We start from the raw sequence: 12,459 nt of genomic DNA on the forward strand, positions 1-12,459 counted from the left end.
GGAAATATAGTTACATACTGAAGAGCAATATCTCAGTTTGTCTGAAACGTAAAATAATGAACCAATGTATACTCATCACCATGACTTATGGAAGTGAAATTGGGCACTCACCAAAAGAATGGAAGAGAAGCTGAGAACTACACAGCGAAGAATGGGACGAATTATATTGGGAATCAGACTGTTAGATAAGAAGAGAAAAACACATGGATTAGTCAGCAAACTCAAGTAAAGGACATTCTTATCAAAAATAAAGAACTAAAATGGTCTTGGGCAGGACACATAGATCGAAGACATGATGACAGATGGACTAAGAAAATAACAGAATGGTATCCAAGAGGAGCTAGAAGAAAACCTGGAAGACAAAGGCGGAGATGGATAGATGAAATTCATGAGTTTGTGGGTAGTAAATGGATGGTCAGTGTTCAAAACAGAAGGAACTGGAAAGTTGCTGGAGAGGTCTTCATCCTGCAATGGATTGAAAATGGCTGATGATGACCCTTAACACCATTCTGCTCCAATTTGTACAGTAGTCTTCAATGCACACCACTGTCAAAAGCTTTCCTGAAATCCAAGTATATGATATCAAAATTATTGTTTGCACCAGTTCTTTTGTAACCACATCATAGTATCCAATCAAATTTGCCAGACAAGACTTTCCCTTAACAAACCCACGTTGTGTCTGAATTATTGGTGCAGTCTTGTCTAGATGATCCCGCTATGCATCATTAACCAGTGATTCCATTATTCTACCCGGAAGAGAAGTTAAACTAACTGGTATGTAATTACTCGTGTCACCCTTGGATCCCCCTTTGCGATAACACATCAGAAGCTATCGCAAAAATACCAATTGATTAAAGAAAGTATACCATATTACAAGTATGAACCACGGACCGTACTAGAGACCATTACTTTTTTGTTTTTTAATAATAATGCTAATAATATTTGAGGAATAATTAAATAGTATTGTTCTATAATAAATCAGAAGCCAAAGGTTTTATTCAATTATATTTAATTTAGTAAATTTTGTTTTGTAAATTTTTGTTGAATTTCTCCATGTTAATCACATTTTTTTAATCTAATAAAAATAATTACCATTTAATTTTACATATTGTAATAAATCAATAAAATTGTGCATCAAAGCAGTTTTATTCATGTCATCACTGATTATCTATTTCTGATTACAAACTTTCTATTATGTGTCTGAATGACAAAAGGAAGCCACGTGTTTATTTTTAATTTCTCAATTTTTTTTTTCTTGAAATATAAAAATCCACAAAACAATGACCACCGAGCTGTAATACAGTCTATGAAGACAGTTATCAATCCTCTCTTTCCTCTCTTTTAAAATAAAATTTTTAAGCAAAGAAAACTGACTAGTCAATATGAAATTTCATATCCATAGCATTTTTACACGTATTTGGTATAACTCCCAATCTGGTGCATTTTTTAAAAGCACCCATTTCATAAATTTGAATTTGCATAAGGGTCCAGCCCATTTTTCTAGGTTTTCACAATTCGTTTTTATTTAACGAATATTTCATTTTTAAATTAAGAGAAGCTTACCATTGCCTTATACAAGAGGACATTCACCCTTATCCCTGCTATCAAAGCGCACAGTCTTACTAGTGTTAACCACAGAGTAGTAAGATCTTATTACTTATATATCTTATTACTGTGTGGTGTCTCTGTGGTGTTAGCTATCTCTTCAACATGATATATTAATGTTTAATCAATCAATTTCCCTGTTTCAATGTCTTGAAATCTTGAAATTGATATCGATTCTCCAGATACCGAATTTCAATCATGAACTGAAATTTTGTGTTTAATGACAAATACTCTGCTGCCTTTATTTTTAACTTTAACCCTTATTAAATATCAGTAATATGTTAAAGTCAAATAGACACGCTACAATTAATTTTTTCATTTAGTGTCGAATGAATGCTTAGAAGTGGAACCTTGGAACGAAGGTACTCAAAAGTAATTTTTGTTACTTATATGTTTTATCCATTATTTATCATAACTATCTACATTATCTGTAACATTATAAATAAATCATATTTTGCTTATGACCATATTCCACTAAGTGACTATTCAAAAATATAAGGGAAACTTAATCAGTGACAAAATTTGTTTCATGCAGTTGTTGTCGTAACAGGAACTCAGCGACTAAGGCCTAATTCTCTGTGTATATTGTCTGTAAATTGCGAGTGTTCTGAGGTCGATTTTCTATTTTTTATAGACGAAAAACCCGATTTTCCGGGGGGAAAACCCGTGTTACCCCCGCCTCAGACCGACGAACTTGGCTACGTTGTGAAAAATGCCCACAAAAATTCGACGGGACTCAAACGATCTTTTCTACCTAGCATGGGGAAGTCGGCGATGCTACTAACTGTACTACCCACAAAGGCGCTTCATGCAGTACTCAGCATTAGTAGAGGCATATGAAGCAAGAAATCAAGCTTATATAGCATTAGCCGAAAAAAAGAAAAAAGAAAACCCCCTTCCCATTTCACCCACCCGTTCACTCTAAATGCTGGTCTAGTTCTGCTTTGAACTTATTTAAGTTTTCGACCTCCACAACAACAGATGGAAGTTTGTTCAATCTGTCAACTATAAGCTGGATAAAGGCAAATTTCCACATGTCTGTTCTAGAATTGTGTTTTCTCAATTTGAATTTATGTCTCCTCAGGTGAGTAATCTGAGCAAGAGGAAGAATCCCGTCAGCATCGAGCTTGGACAAACCATTCAAGGCCTTACACACCACATTTAGATCACCTCACAGGTGCCTAGTCTCCAGACCTTGCAATTTGCAGAACTTAAGTCTTTCTTGGTAAGAGAAACCCTTTGTGCCACTCACCAATCTCGTTGCCCTTCTCTGTGCTCGTTCCAGCAGCTTTACCTCCTTCCTAAAACGAGACCCTCAGATCCGTATGCAGTATTCAAGGTGTGGTCTGACCATTGCCTTATACAAGAGGACAATTACCCTTATCCTTGCTAGCAAAATTTCTGCATATCATTGACAAGACACCGTGAGCTAATCTTGGCACTAAATGCTTAGAAGGAAAAAAATCTCGTCTATAATCTATAAGCTGGTATCCATTTCCAAATTTTAGTTAATAGGAAATTTAGAAACGTGCCCCTTATTTCTTTTGCTGAAATTACCTCGACACTTAGAAATACAATACTTTCACTTATATGGACTTATAAATATTAACGTGCACAATGTGTACGAAGGTGGTGAACTGAAGGTCACTAACTGAAGGAAGACAATGATCCCCTCTTTGTGATTACGTTGGCAATGTAGCTTCATCCACTTGTAAGGCTTTGTTCTTTAGCAAGTGTTGGTGGTCGTCGTCCCTTGTATCAGAATCCATCGATACTAGCGGTGGTAGTCTCACACATAGCGACTGTGGCTTTCAGGGGTGCTACATAAATTGGAGGCTTCGATGACTGGCGTGGTCGGGACAGCATAGCAAGGGGTTCCTGTCTACATTGCCTGGTTTTCACCAATCCGTGGAGATCCTCCTTGACCTTTTCCTGAGTGTGAAGCATTTGTTCCAGGGAATACGCCAAGAGCATGTGTTCCTGATGTAAATATCATTCACAGTTAGGCAAGCACATGTAAGAGGCCGTTACATGCTACCAGGGGTTAATAGCGCTTGTTTTTTACCCAGTGCAGTATGGACACCTGAAATGAAACTGGCAGTACAGTATAGCATAAAAAGCGGACCTTCCTAGTGATTGCTTTATGAACAGAGTTTTTTTTACTTATTTTTGAATTTCATAACTGCATGTTGTTAGGGGGCGTAACGGATGAAGATGTGGGCAATTGATTTGTTTACTGTTTTCCGTGGTTCCTGGTTAGTATTTTCGTTTTAATGATGTATCGCAAAAAAAAAAAAAAATAAAAATAAATTTAAAAAAAAAATAATAATACTATTTGTAGTAGTCTTTCAAAATTCTACCTCCTTTAAATTACGAAATTTTTGTAAATGATTTCGATCTTCGTAACTTGGATGTACGACTTGTATTTTAAATTATACCGTTTGTCGTTTGTTTTTACAGTTGGTTATATAAACAAAAGCACCTTTTTATATATATATATATAAAAAAAAAAACTAAGCAAAAACGTATTACAATTATACGAGTTCGATGTACTTTTATCATTTGCGACAACGTTTGTGATCAACAGAGATAGTTAGCGCATACGGTGCAAATGTTTTTCAGAAAAATATGTGCGCGTCATTTTACTCACTGTAGGCTCGATTTGTATTATTAATGAAGTTTGACGATGAGGCAGTTAAATACGAAACTTTTTTCACTCGTTCGGGGGAGTCGAGAATCAGTGTGGGTCGCATGGCCTTCGCCCGCTGGGCCTGCCCTTCCCCTTAAGTTCCTCATGCCAGCTTAATATTGACAAATGCACCAGCTTGTCAATATTAAATGCAAGGTATTTTGTGTGGGGAAGCAGTTATCTCAGATTAGTGTATCAGCCTTGTGGTACCACATTTAGGGCAGTGTGGAATGAAAATGGCTTGGACAAGCACATATGAAGTTTGCTGAGGACAGCTCATCGAGTACCACATGGTTTATACACTAATCGGAGACATTATCAGTGAAATACAGGAATTTTGCAAGCAGGGATAATGAAATGATTAACGCGTATAAGGCAATGGTTAGGCCGCATCCTGAGTACTGCAAATTCATGATGCGGCCTAACCATTGTAGGCCTCGTTTTAGGATGGATGTGGAAGTGTAGTAAAGGGAAATGAGATTGGGAAGTGTACAAAAGGGTACCTCTTACCAAACAAAGCTTGAGTTTTGCAAATGACAGCATCTAGAAACTAGGCACCTGCGAGAAGATCTGATTGAGGTGTGTTTAAGATCTTGAATGGATTGAATAAGCTCAGTGTGATGGAATCCTTCCTCTTGCTCAGACTACATACATGAAGAGGCATAAATTCAGATTGAAGAAGGATGGTTGCAGGTCAGATAAGTTTGTCTTTAGAGAGAGAGGACGGCTGATTGTTGGAACAAACTCTTTTCTGATGTTGTAGAGGTAGGTAGCAGCATACATTTTTCTAGCTTTACTCATGCTGGGCATTCTGTCTCCCTCTGAGATATTCTAAAGTGATGTGAAACAGGCTACCAGCTCATTTGGGTGTCATGTGACACTCATATGAGCATTTTGCTAGCAGGGAAAAGGTGATTGTCCCTTTGTATAAGGCAATGGTCAGGCCACGCCTTGAGTGCTGTGTACAGGTCTGGAGGCCTCATTTTAGGAAGGATGTAGATTTGCTTGAATGTGTACAGAGAAGGGCAACAAGATTGGTGAGGGGAATGAAGGGATCCTCTTACCAAGAAAGGCTTAAGTTCTGCAAATTGCAGCGGCTGGACACTAGGCACCTGCAAGGTGATCTGATTGAGATGTATAAGGCCTTGAATGGGTTGAGCACGCTGAATTCTGATGGGATTCTTCCACTTGTTCAGATTACAAACCTAAGGGGGCGTAAATTCAAATTGAGGAAAGACATCTGTAGAATAGATGTGCGGAAATTTGCCTTTAGCCAGCAGGTGGTTAATTGTTGGAACAAACTTCCATCTGTCGTAGAAATTGATAGCTTACACAGATTCAAGGCAGAACTTGACAAACATTTGGAGCGAGTGGATGGGTGAAATAAGGGTTTTTTTGACAAGTGGCAACTGAAGTTTTATATTGACAAATACAAAGTACTGCATATGGGTAGCAATAACCAAAGAGCAATGTACCAACTGTGTGGTACTACACTCAGGGAAGTGGAAAGTGAAAAAGACCTAGGGGTAATCGTGCAGTCAAATATGAAGTTCTCTGCGCAGTGCAGACAGGCTGCCAGGGCAGATTACGGAGTCTTGTTAATGATATATAGGAATTTTGCTAGCAGGGACAGGGAGATGATTATGCCGTTATACAAGGCAATGGGCCGACCACCTAGAGTACTGTGTACAGATCTGGAGGCCTCATTTTAGAAAGGATGTAGAGTTGCTAGAATGAGTACAAAGAAGGGCAACAAGATTGGTGAGGGGAACAAAGGGGTGCGCTTACCAAGAAAGGCTTAAGTTCTGCAAATTGCAGTGCCTGGAGTGTAGGCATCTGTGAGGTGATCTGATTGAAGTGTATAAGGTCTTGAATGGGTTGAGCAAGCTGAATGCTGATGGGATTCTTCCTCTTGCTCAGACTAAGAACCTGAGGGGCACAGTTTCAAATTGAGGAAAAATAGTTGTAGAATAGAGGTGCGGAAATTTGCCTTTAGCTAGTGGGTAGTTGATTGGTGGAACAGGCTTCCATCTTTTGTTGTGGAAGCTAATAGCCTAAATAAATTTAAGGCTGAGCTGGACAGGCATTTGGAATGAATGGATGGGTGAAATGGGAGGGGTTTTTTTTTTTGGCTGATGTTGCATAAGCTTGCTTTCTTGCATCGTATACCTCTACTAATGCTAATGTTCAGTAATGGCTTTGTTTGGTTTGGCCTCTCGTTTCTGATTTCTATCATTTCATGCGTGAATGTAGAAATTATTAGAACATCTCCCTTTGTCTTTCCATTTGAAACAGCTACACCATTGGCATACCTGCATATGCTTTTAACTGTTGTTAGCTTTGCTGTTGAGACATTCTTTAGAATTTTTTGTTCTGTTAGCACATAATATACTGCCGACCGGGCTAGCCAGGTGGGTAAAGCACCTGCCTGGCAACGCAAACGTTGCGGGTTCGAATCCCGCCTCGGGCTTGGATCAGAGTAAAATGCAAAAACTTTGGGAGGTGCATTATGGCCACAGAAGCTGATGCTGCAACAATTAACAAAAAAAAAAAAAAAACCCTTATATACCAGTGCAATATGTGTCGGCCTCGAGTAATTGTATTTTGAAGAGCATAGGAATTATAAAAACTATCTGTATACAAAGAATGTCCAATGTACAGTTTCTCTTCCATAAGTTTCAGAACTACATTTTCTTCATGCCCATTTCCTCCTAATTTATCCTATGCTCCTATATATGCTAAACACTTCATTACTAGATTGTTTGGATCACTCATCATTTATAGTTTTATGCTGTACTTTTCTCTTACTTTGCTTATATTGTCTAAAGTAGATGGCTTTTCCAGAGGATCGTGGATTCGTCTGGTGACAGCGGTTTTCCTAGATAATAAATTTTTAGCTTTTTGCTCTTTAGGTGGCCCAACATTTTGTTTAAAGGGCAGGCATCTCATTATTACTAAAAACTGTTTCTCCTCATGAATGGTGAAAAGCACTTTATTGCAAATAATAGGACTTTTTTTTTTTTTATTTTTCCATTAATCTTTTCTAATGTGCCAATAAAACCCAACAACCATCCAATAATCTTGGATTTTTGGTGCACGAATTGTCACCCATGTGAAGGATTAATCCCAAGAAAATTTTATTCTACTCCATGCTAACATCTTTCCATGCATTTATTTGTGAGCCAGTTTTCACACCTTACGGTAAAAGCAACTGAAAAAATTTATAAGTTGCAAGCAGCTCAAAACAACTAATTGGATTATGTCTCTGGGGTGCTAGAACAAGTAGGTACTGCTTTTTAATAAATGGAAGGGATTTCATCTGTGAAGACCGATCTCTCCAAGTAACACAAGCATCTGTTGTTTGTAGTATTCTAACATCAAGAGATGCATTTGAATGAGAAGTGGATCTGCATCACTTGAATATAATTTTATTTCGGAATCAGATGATATATTATAAGGAGCTCATTCAATGTCATTAGCTTCAACATATCCATTCCTGTTCCTTTTTGTACCTTTTTTGTCCTTATTGTTGTGCGCGTTGGTTCTACTAATGACATTAAGAAGTAGGAGAATGGCATAATTACAGAAGTACAGGTCAATGTTGAAAAAAAGCTGCGAGTTAGGATTGAATTTGAAAGTGTCTGCAATTCTGACCAGACACGATAGGAGGGAATATATGATGAGAGCCTTGCACAACCTGGAGAGATCGTGCAAGGCTCTTGGGATAGATTTTTCTCAGCCGGGTCTGTGCTTGTTAACAGGAGAGACTGCTTCTACAGGGATGGGATACACACTTAAATAGAAAGGGAGTAAGAATATTTGCTGATGCTATCAAGGCTGTCTTAGGTGGGTTGGAAATCTGCTAGCTTGGGGGGATACATGGACTGATAGGTTAACAGTAGTTGCTGGCAGAGGTGAAAGTGATTCTTGCACTGCTTCTATTGGAATGAGCAGCAGCCTGGAAAACAAGTTGCTGAGCATTTCATAGACTGCTGGGAGTCATCATGAAACAAGTAAATACATGGGCTGTGTTAGGGTAGCTAAGAATAAGAACAGATGCATGCCTGATGTAGCCGAATGGTCAGGAGTGCGAGTGCAGTAGCACACGCTGTTTCAGTTGACCGGGGTTCAAGTCCGTGACTGCTAAATACGATAACAATTTGTATTGATTGATTAATTGTAAACTCCACTAACCTGGTGGTTGTGCAGGAGTATAAACAGGAACATGTATACTTGCATGTGCACCAATACTAGAAGTTTAGTAAATAAATTTGATGAATTTTAGGTGCTGGTCAAAACATCAAAAGCAGATATTGTTGGGATATCAGAGACATGGTTTCACACAGATATAAGGAATACAGAATTGGAATTTGGGGAGTACAGTGTGTACAGGAAAGATAGCCAACATAGGAGAGGAGAAGGGGTTATGCTGTTAGTTAAGAAACAAATAAAATCTAGGGAAATGTGTCCAATTGACATGGATAGACAATGCAATGTTGAGTCAGTTTGGTGTGACATAAGCACTGGGAAAGCAAAGTTGAGAGTAGGAAGGTGTTAGAGAACTAATGTCTCTGATGAGTATAATGAACAACTGTGCAGAGAAATAAAGTGGGCCAGTAAATAAGATTATCTTATAATGGGGAATTTTAACTTCCCTGATGTTGACTGGAACTTGTGGGTTGGACACTTGCACACTAGCAGTCCTTTTTAGGATTTATTGGCTGATTGCTTTTTATAGCAGCATGTTGGAGAGGCAACCAGAAGGAGTAATATCTTTACTCCTTCTTATTATGATTATCAGTAGTAATTCTTCATGCATTAAGAATCTGCAGATAAAGGAACCACTAGGTGGCAGTGATCACAGTGTGCTGATGTGGGATTTACTCAAAGATGGAACAACCATCAGGAGTAAAGGGAAGGGTTTTTGCTTTCATAAAGGTGACTACTGTGGTCTGAGACAGTTTTTAAATTCCATGTAGTGGGACCAACTGATGATGATACCAGTAACAAATTCTAAATGGGAACAATCAAAGAATTAATCTTGGAAGCTAATAGGCTTTAATACCAACTAAGAAATATTGTTCAAGGTATAGGCCTAAATGGATGTCAAATGAACCAATGAGACTCATGGCAGAGAAGAAAAATGCATGTGATGCATATAAATTATCAAGTGACACAGAAGCCTATGGTAGATATAAGCTGGTCTGTAATCAAGTCGTAAAGGAGGTTAGGCAGACGAAGGTAGATTAAGAGAAATCTTTGGCAAAGGATGCAAAGAAAAACAGCAAAGAGTTCCTTATGTATGTCAACTCTAGAAGGAAGGGGATGAATTAGATTGGTCCATGATATAAATAGTTGGACTGACGATGATCGTGCTCAGGTAACTGACAAACTGAATGAGTATTTTGCATCTACATTCACACCTGAGGAGGGGAATGCCAGAAGTTTATCAAACTGTCAGGGAGCTAAATGATTTTGTAATAGCTGAGGGCAAAGTGGAGGAGAAATTGTTGAAGTTAAACATAAGAAAGGCACCTGGGATGGATGGGATCTATCTAGTTATATTAAAGGAGACAGCAAAGGAAGTAAGAAAACCCTTAGCCATAATTATGAGAGCTTCTTTGGACTCAGGGAGGTCCCCATGGACTGGAGATGTACAAATGTGACCCCAATTCACTAAGGGTGACACAAGTAATTACAGACTTGTTAGTTTAACATCTGTTCCGGGGAAATTAATGGAGGCACTGATTAAAGAAGTACTACTGGATCATCTAGACCTACTGCAGTGACGGTTCAGATCCAGCATGGGTTTGTTAAGTGGAAGTCTTGTCTGACCAATTTGATTGAATACTACAATGAGGTTACAAAGCAACTGGATACAAAAAATAATTTTGATATCATAATTATTTTGATATCAAACTTAGATTTTTTTTTTTTTTTATGAGAACCCCAAACACGAGAAGTATTATAACCTATAGTACTTAGTACTGTGCTTGGGTTGGAGGTTGAGAAGACGAAAGAAGATATTTGTTGATATTGGACTTGAACTTCTGTAGATTGTAATTTTCAGGAAATACATATGAAGGAAGGTTGCTCCAGAAAACGGCAGTTGAATGAATAAATGAGGAAGATGAAAAGTTGGTTCTGTGGGTTTGAAGTTGGACAGTAAATGGATGTTGGCTGGTGGTGGCACGTGTTCGGACTGTTTTGAAAGGGAGAGCGGGAATTATAGAAGCCAATTCAGAAGAACAGTGCCGATGGAAGTATCTGTAGAAGAGGCATGCAGCAGAAACAGTGCGTCTATGAGAAAGCGAGTGGAGAGACTCTGTTAGAGATGAATCATTAATTAACCTAACTGCCCTCTTCTGAATGGAATCAAGAAGCCTGAGAGAGGTTTTGCGGGCACCACCCCAGATGTGGGAACAATATTCCATGGCAGGGCGGATTTGCGATTTATACAGAGTGAGCAGCTGTTTGGGAGAAAAGTAATGCCGAGAGCGAAAGAGAAAACCAAGTTTTTTTAGATGCGGAGGAAGCAATATTTGTAATGTGCTTGTGCCAAGAGAGATTAGAAGTCAGGGTAATCCCCAAAAGAGATATATCATTTTGCCTAGAAATCGGAGTGTCACTAAAGATAAGCATAGGAGCAGAAGAATCCTTTTTGCGAGATATAAGACAAGATTGAGTTTTAGAAGGGTTGAATTCAACTAAGTTGTCTTTGCCCCACTGGAGAATTACCTGAAGATCGGCATTTAAGGAATTGGCAGCAGATTTTCGAGAACTTGAAGCTGATTGAGCTGGACAAGGTTTCTCAAAATGGAAAGTTGAATGCAATGTGCTATCATCGGCAAAACTATGGATAGGATTTCCAGTCAATGGAAGAAGGTCATTGATATACAAGAGGAAAAGAGTGGGGGAAAGAACTGAACCTTGGGGGACACCGGCATTAGTGGAGAAGTTAGAAGACAGAGAGCCATCTACCATCACCCTCAGTGAGCGATCAGAGAGAAAACTGGATAACCAATTACTAAAAACATTTGGCAAACCATAAGATGGAAGCTTGTTTAGAAGACCTTTATGCCAAACACGATCAAAAGCCTTTGAGATGTCAAGAGCAACTACTTGTGTTTCACCGAACCTTTCCATTGAATTAGTCCATAAATGGGTAACATAAGCGAGAATATCACCAGTGGATCGACACTGACGGAATCCATACTGGCGATCGTTGATCAGACGGAAGGTTTCTAGGTAGTTTAAGAGTTGGCGGTTAATTGATTTCTCCATTACTTTAGAAAGAGTAGAAGTAATTGCAATGGGACGATAATTGGATGGGAGGGATTTGTCACCCTTTTTAGGAACTGGCCGGATATGAGCAAATTTCCAAGCAGAAGGAAAAACACCTTTGGAATAAGAAAGTGAAAAAAGGCGGCAAAGAATAGGAATAAGTTCAGGAGCACAGGTTTTGAGAACAAGTGGAGAAATACCATCAGGACCTGGAGCTTTCTTAGCATCAAGATTCATCAAAATCCTTCTGATATCCTTTTGACGGAAGACCACAGGAGGCATTGAATGGAGCGTGTTAGGAATGGTGGGAGGTGTTTTACCAAGATCATTAATACATGAGCGAGAAGAAAAATGGGATGCTAGCAGGTCAGCTTTAACCTTGGCTGAAGTGACAACAGAACCATCTGGTTTGGACAGAGGTGGGAGCAGAGATGGGCAACAGTTGCGGCCAATAGCTTTGGCAAGAGACCAGAATGCTCGGCTACCATTAGGGCAAGAAGCAAGTTTTCTACTCTTAGCCTGTTCAAACTCTAGTTTGGACTGATTAATAACTGCTTTACAATTGTTGCGAGCTTTGGTATAGGCAGAAAATGAAACTGAAGAATTAGAAACAAGCCAATTACGATATGCAATGTTCTTCTCTTGGACAGCCTTAGCACATTTATTGGAAAACCAAGGTTTAGATAAAGGACGAGATTTTAAAGTGGAGTGTGGGATAAAGGATTCCATTCCTGCAAGAATAATTTCACTGACATGATCTGAGCAAACGTTGACATCAGAAGTTTTGAAACAGTAATCAGACCAAGGAAAAGAAGAAAAGAAGTCTCGCAGGTCATCCCATTTTGCATTCTTGTAATGCCAAACAATACGAGGTTGGGAAT

General features: G+C 38.8%; 1 protein-coding gene across 1 annotated transcript in view; it reads left to right on the forward strand.

Moving 5' to 3' along the window:
• Window positions 1-3,820: 3,820 nt before the first annotated feature.
• The window catches only part of LOC150081979 (GTP-binding protein 8-like), a 105,656-nt gene continuing 97,017 nt past the window's right edge, over window positions 3,821-12,459 (forward strand). The window contains exon 1 of the mRNA XM_090379875.1: window positions 3,821-3,860. The gene's annotated coding sequence lies outside the window, so the exon portion shown is untranslated. The remainder of the gene's footprint in view (window positions 3,861-12,459) is intronic.

Source organism: Mastigoproctus giganteus, chromosome 8, assembly GCF_048544385.1.
Source record: "Mastigoproctus giganteus isolate SK-2022 chromosome 8, ASM4854438v1, whole genome shotgun sequence".
Taxonomy (NCBI): Eukaryota; Metazoa; Arthropoda; class Arachnida; order Uropygi; family Thelyphonidae; genus Mastigoproctus; species Mastigoproctus giganteus.